The sequence below is a fragment of the Amblyomma americanum genome, chromosome 4 (genome assembly GCF_052857255.1).
Source record: "Amblyomma americanum isolate KBUSLIRL-KWMA chromosome 4, ASM5285725v1, whole genome shotgun sequence".
NCBI lineage: Eukaryota > Metazoa > Arthropoda > Arachnida > Ixodida > Ixodidae > Amblyomma > Amblyomma americanum.
In genome coordinates, this window is record NC_135500.1 from 176,838,605 (window position 1) to 176,845,906 (window position 7,302).

A 7,302-nucleotide genomic window follows, 5' to 3' on the forward strand; every position below is an offset into this window, starting at 1 on the left:
CATTACGTTCTTCGATTTATCGCTATTTTGTGGTAAATCATGTCAATTTTGGACACTTCTTCGTTGTCCAGACAAACAATACCTTGAATAGAAAGCTGAGTCCCTGTTCTATCTGTAGCCGGTGACAGAAAGCTATCAGAGCAGTAGATTCTTGAGAGATCGTGTTCTCGTCACCCAAAACGGCTTCGAATTTCGGGCGTTTCCAAAGACTGCCATTGATAGCACTTTGAAAAGCGTGGAAAGAAAAACTCGAACGCCACTGGGGCCTCGCTGCCTTCAGCCGCTCCGAAAGATCACAAAGAAACTTAAATCATCTGACAAAATCCAAGCCGTTGTCTCTACGATTATTTATTGGAAAAAAAGTTATGCAGGGTTTAACCACGGTTGCACCCAAAGGTCGAGTGATAGCTCTGGCATGGTTGTACAGGGCAGGAGGGCACACCTCAAGGGCACCCTGCGCGCAATGTGGAGCGCCCCGCTGTCGTCTGCTAACCCCCAGCTCCGAGAAACCCGCCTCTGCCCGGTAACCTATAGACTGTGCAGTTGGCGCTGTAAAAGTAAGTGAACACGCATAAGGCAAAGCACAGCCTGTGATATACCAGGTGTTTCCCTGAAACACGTGGTATATCGTCACGTAGGCATGTTAGCTCGAATACGGCCAGTCTCGCGCGTTTCCCTCGATATACCGGCCGTGCCACTGAACGCTCGCGCCGCGGCGGCTCAGTACGTGACTGTAGCGTTCGGCTACTAATTCAAAGGTCATGGGCTCGAATCACGGCCGCGACGGCCGCATTTCGATGGAGGCAGAATGCAAAAACAACCGCGTCTTGCTCATTGTCAGTCCACGTTTAAGAACTCCAGGTGGCCTAAATTAATGCGGTGATTTCCACTTCGGGGCATCCCGCCGAGCTGAGTCCCCTCCACGTACGTCCCCTGCGTGCCTGTGTTCCGCGTGCTTCCATGCCATGTGCTCTGGTGTGCTCGCGCTCCTGCCTCTGCGGCAAACTTGCTTCCTCGCTTCGTTTCGATGGAACCGAAAATTGAAAGGCACCCATGTGCTGCGCGATGTCAGTGCACGATAAACATGTTGCGACCGCAGGAAGAATGAAAAGGAAAGTGCACGGGCCTGCCCACTGGCTCAAGCTGAGCCACAATCGCTGCCACGTGCAGACAGTAGGAGAGTTGAAAGAGATGTGATAGGAAAGATTGAAAGAAAGGCCGCGCGTCGCAACAACCGTGTCATCTGAAGCGACGACGACGTTTTAGCAACAGATACCCCCAATGACAAGGAGCCCTTGCCACATGTGTGAGCCCCCCTAGATCCCAGCCTCGTAAGGACAGGAACCCACCCTCCGCACGATAAAGATCTGACTCACTGACTGATGTTGCTGATAGGAAGAAAGAAAGGGAAAGTGCACGGGCCTGCCTACTGGCTCAAGCCGAGCCACGCTCGCTGCCGCGTGCTGAAAGTAGAAGGGGTAAAGGATAGGAGAGCACTGCCCCGGGCCGATCCCGGAGGCAGTGCAAAACCGGGCCGACCCGTGCCAGAGTGCTTCAAGCCAAGCACTCCGCCATATTCCAAAAATAAGTTTAACATCTTAGGTCCAAGGGCCCGCTGCAGATATTAAATCAGGTATCAGGTATGGTACCAACAGGTAACAGCACGATAAAGATCCCCAGGTGGTCGATAAAGATCCCCGGGTGGTCGAATTCATTTCGGAGTACTCCACTCCGGCACCTCTCTCTCTTTCCACTTTCGCTCCCACCTTTCTCCCTTTTCTTACGGCGCGATTGAGGTGTCCACGAGAAGTGAGATAGTTACCGCGCCTTTCATTTCGTGATAACCAATAATAATAATAATAATAATAATAATAATAATAATAATAATAATAATAATAATAATAATAATAATAATAATAATAATAATAATAATAGGTTTGGGGGAAAGGAAATGGCGCAGTATCTGTCTCATATATCGGCCGACACCTGAACCGCGCTGTAAGGGAAGGGGTAAAAGAGGAAGTGCAAGAATAAAGAGGTGCCGTAGTGGAGAGCTCCGGAATAATTTCGACCACCTTGGGATCTTTAACGTGCGCTGACATCGCACAGCACACGGGCGCCTTAGCGTTTTGCCTCCATAAAAACGCAGCCGCCGCGGTCGGGTTCGAACCCGGGTGATCACCAATCACCCACCTCCGCCCTCAGTTTAAACACGTGGAGGAGGGCAAGACTTAGAGAATTTACTGATTTAATGAATGGTTTCATTTGAATTTTTATTCTTCTTTTAACGTAATCAATGGTTCGACGAAAGTTCGTCTGGTCTGAGTAATGGGATGTATGCACTATCGCGCGTATTTTCGAAATACGGCATGCGCATTGCCCACAAGCCGACCAGCAAGCTCCGGTACATGCTCACGAAGACAGGTTGCCGACTGACTGAGGGGGGGGGGGGGGGGATTGCACCAAAGCCACATCGCTGTCACATTCGACCTTCATGGAAACCACACGAGCTATGTAGCTCCCAATAAGGCTGATGGCTGGTATTTCCGGAGTCGGCAGGAAAGGCTCCGACGACATACACATATCTTGGAGTGTGTTTGTAGCCAGTTCTATAGTTTCGTTTTCAGCTGCAGTTGCGGCCCCAGCTTCAGTTAAATTGTCAATGGCACGGAATGAGACAAAGAAAGTGGAGCTGCGGACGTTGCTGTTCTCTGAGGCTGCAACAATGCCAGTACGCAGCATTTTCTCCAACCCGCTCAAAACACTTCTCACGTCATTACATCCTGCTGAACGTCGCAGAGAGCCAAAGAGAGACTCAGTGGGGTCACTTGAAAATTTGCGCGTCAAGACGAACTTGAAGGTGCACTCATTTAGCAAGAATCGGATGCAGTGCACATTTTACAGCGTCGTGAACACGAGGCGTGGTAGGTCTCTTTAATTAAAACGTTCTTTTGGGTGGTCGCATTTTTCAGGCCTTCCATGTACTCAACGAATTCGTGCTCCATACAGTGCAGCCTACGATCATCAATGTCCGAAAATTCTTTTTTGTTCGGATAGTTCTGATGAATGTGCTGGCTACGGCTACCGACGTCCATGATTACAAACAACTTGTTCATCTTGCACATGGGCTCGACTGTCGGGCCTACGTTTAAGAACTTAGCGTCGCATGTGTGCCCAGCCTGTTCCTTCATAAAGCTTAAGGCAGCGGTCACAGGAGGTGAAATGAGCTCAATCGCTGGCTTTACTGCCATTTTCTCTCTGGTGGATGGGTAGACGTGTTTTCTAGTGAGAAATCGCACGGGCTTCATGGTGGACCCCTTTTGCATGTTGTATAATTCTCTGACATAGAGTGAAAAGCTTTCTTCCTTTGCTCCCATTTCCTTCGGTAGGAACTGCGAACGTACGTTTTTGATATGTGACTTTGGTCGAAAGCCAACATGAGGTGCCTAGACGGGTCGGCAGGATGTGGCACTCGTATTTATGGCTGCCCTTGTGATAAGAACTCCATTGCAGTCACGTTGACCTTGTGGTTGTCTGTGACGAGTCTTACAATTTATATCCAACTTCTTCCGTCTTCTTTACCACATGCCTGATAGCTACTGCCATCACTTCGCCTGTGCATCCCTTGGTGAAGAAATACCCCACTGGAATTTTGAACCTGGCGTGCAACCCACAGAGCAGGAAACACAACAAAGAATTGGCGATTTCACCCCTTTCCTGCACTGTCAAGATCTGGGCTGATATCAATGTCTTCCAGAAAAGCGTCCCTCTGCCTGTGGTATTCCAGCTTCTGTTTGATATGCATCTCGTCTATGACTAGGCTACACACCCTTGATTGTGAGGTGACTAAGCAATCTAGCTCGAGCGCTCAACGTTCTCTTGACCAGGCTAAACTGAACCCAACTTCTCCTGAGCAGGTCCCCATGTATTTGTTAAGTGTGTTTCTACTAGACAGGACAAGGAGTTGTTCTGTTCTGAGGTGCTCATAGCACCTGGGAGAAATGTTGTGCAGAATGATGCAGTGTCGGACGGTGGTCTCACTCCACACTGTTTTTTTTTGCCGTATAGTTAACAACATCTAGTAATAGCCTGTCTTTCTTTTTGTGTTCGGTGTCTGCCGCAATCCGAAGGAACGTTTTTACGTGGCATTTTTTCTTGCGTTCCAGTTCCTTTTGTACGCGTCAACAGTGCATTTGAGCCGTTAATTTCGTGATTTCCAAGCACGTTCCTTATCGCGCGCCACTTTTTTCAGTAAAGGAAAGCCGCTGATGATTTTTGTTTGTCTGTTTGGGTGCCGGACGGGAGTATGGCGGGCGTGGTCTGACGGACGGGAACAGGACTTACGGTGCCGGCTGCATCACTTGACTCGCTAGCCACCAGGTAAAGCTCTACGGCCTCTACGGCGGTCACGCCCGATGGTCCAGATTCAGGACTACGGACGGCGCCCACAGGCGAGTCTTCGCATTTTCGCTTCTTTATACTGCTGTCGTCGCGGGATTTTGCTGGTGCCGGCCTTAGGTACGACGGGTACTGATTGAAAATGCTTGGAACGACACCGTTTTTCAACATCGGCAACTTCCCGAAAGTCACTTGGATGGAAATGCAAGCTACAAACTGCAGAATAATTTGATGTCTTTGGCTGCCAGTTTTTTCTTCTAATTACCTTGAGCCATCTTTACCGGAGTTCTACGTCGGCAGGAATTTCATGGAACGAAACGCCGGGCTTCTTGTTTCGCTGACTGGACGTGCAAAACGGAACGCAACAGCAACGCATTTTCGCTCGCTACTTACTCCAGAAAATGCAGTCATCGACGCGTAACTTGTCAAACGGTAACGCTAAAGACACCACAAAAACAATATCAGAAACAGCGCACCACAAGGCATACTTTTTGCTGCAACGGCAGTCACAAGAAAATTCTGTGCCGCCTGCGTGTCTTCTGCTGGATGGATGGATGGATACGGCTGAACCCTTTAAATCGGGCGGTGGCTCAAGCCACCTAGCCATAACTTAGGAAATTTTATTCTTGTCTTGCTTTTAGCCACCAATCATAAAACCTTCGCTTGGTTACTTCTACCCGCTTAAAATCTACTTTCCCTTCACTGTCCTTAAACCCCAATGCCTTGGGTAAATCAGCCCCGCTGCTTTCCACTGTAGGGTGAAGCCCTTTACAGAAAAGTATCAAGTGTTCAGCCGCTTCCTCCTCCTTTCCGAACGCAATGCACAACGTGTCTATCTCGTGGTATACCTGACTCTATATGTCTTAGTCCGCAAAACTCCAGTCCTGGCCTCAAACAACAAAAAGCTTCCCCTACAATTATCATAGGTATTTTCTTCGGCAATTTCCTGCTTAAACATCCTGTATGTTCTCAGTGCCGATTTCGTCAGCATCCCTGTTTTCTACAGACCTCTCTCTCTCTGTTTCTTTAACCTTTTCTTAACCGATAATTGCTGATTTGCCCCCTTACTGCTGTCCGGATATTTGCTTGTCAATTTTCTAATTCGCTTTCTCCATTTCGTGTCACCATTCTTTATGTACAGGTATCTGAAAACTTTCCTAGCCCACTGCTTTTCCCCATTTTTCTCAATCGCTCCTCAAATGCTATCTTACTGCTAGCCTCTCTGCTCTCGAAAGACGCCCATCCTATGTCACCCTGTACCCCCTGATTTGGTGTATTGCCATGTGTTCCCAAAGTTAGCCTCCCTACGCCACGTTGTTTAATTTCTAACCTTGCTTGAACATCTGGTCTCATGCACAAGACCGCATTACCGAAAGTCAGGCTAGGGACCATGACCCCTTCCCAGATCCCTCTTACCACTTCATACCTATTGTAATTCCACAGTGCCCTATTTTTCATGACAGCTGCATTCCTACCAGCTTTATTCACTACATATTTTTCATGCTCTGTCAGATACTCAGCACCGTTATTTATCCACACCCCAAGATATTTGTACTCATCCACTACCTCTAACGTGAACTCCTGTATTCTATGCTCGCTGCCCTCATCATTAAATATCATGACTGCAGATTTTTCCTAACTAAACTTGAAACCTAATCTATCTCTCTCTGTACCACATATGTCTATCAAGTTCTGTAAATATTCCTTGTTGTCAGCCATTAGCACTATACATCCGCGGAAATTAGTCACGGTAATGATTGTTTAGTCCATTCTCCTTGCTTGAAAAAAGAAAGGTTGAAGCCTAGTCCGCTCCTCTCTATTTTGGTCTCTAATCCTTGCAGGTACAGCATGAACAGCAAAGGAGACAGAGGACATCCTTGCCTAAGCCCCCGCTGTATCTCTACAGGCCTTGATCCATTTTTTCCCCATTTTATAAGCACTTTGTTACCTTTATATATATCTTTTAAAAGATTAATTACTCCATCTTCCACATCCAATGTTCCCAGTATGTCCCACAAATACTCTTGAATAACGTTGTCATAGGCTCCCCTAATATCCTGAAATGCTAGCCATAGGGGCCTGTGTTCCTTTTCAGCAATCTCTATACACCGCGTCAATGAAAATAGATTGTCATCCAACCTCCTTTGTTTCCAGAACCCATTTTGTTGTTCCCCTAGCTAGCACCCCCTCGTTCTCCACCCAAGCCTGCAATCTATCCTTTATAATCTGCATCACCACTCTGTAAACCACAGATGTCACTGTTATGGGACGATAGTTACTTACGTCAGCTTTGTCCCCATTTCCCGTATATATCGTGTTCATTCTACTTAATCGTCATTCATCAGGGACTTTCCCATCCACTATCATTTTATTCACTACCTGCATTAATGTTTGCTTGGATTTTGGTCCTAGCTTCTTTATCAACCTAATCGGGATACCATCTGGTCCTGTTGATGTGCCACTAGGAACCTTCTTCTCTGCCCATTCCCTCTCTCTTTGCTCAAGTGAAGCTATTGCAGTAACCGGTCTATCCTCCATCGATAAATTATTTACAACTTTCCTTTCTTTAAATTTTTCTGTCATCCTTTTTTGCTATATGTTTTATTGCTTCATCCCCTTCTAGTCGAATACCCTGATCTGTAACAATAAACATTTGCTCTAGCCTAGTCTTATCACTCATTGCATTTAGATGTTTCCAGAATTTTTGTCATCTGACAGCGCCACTATACGGTGGACGCGCGCTCTAGAGCGGGCGGCATGTTCTTCAGGAGGCAATGCCTGAGTCTTTGAAACATAGTATTTCTTGATATTTTATTGTATTATAATCGTTGGTCATCGCAGTTTCTTCATAAAAAATTTACTGTTTAGACTAACCGAGGCTCGGCCCTTAAATGAAACTCACTA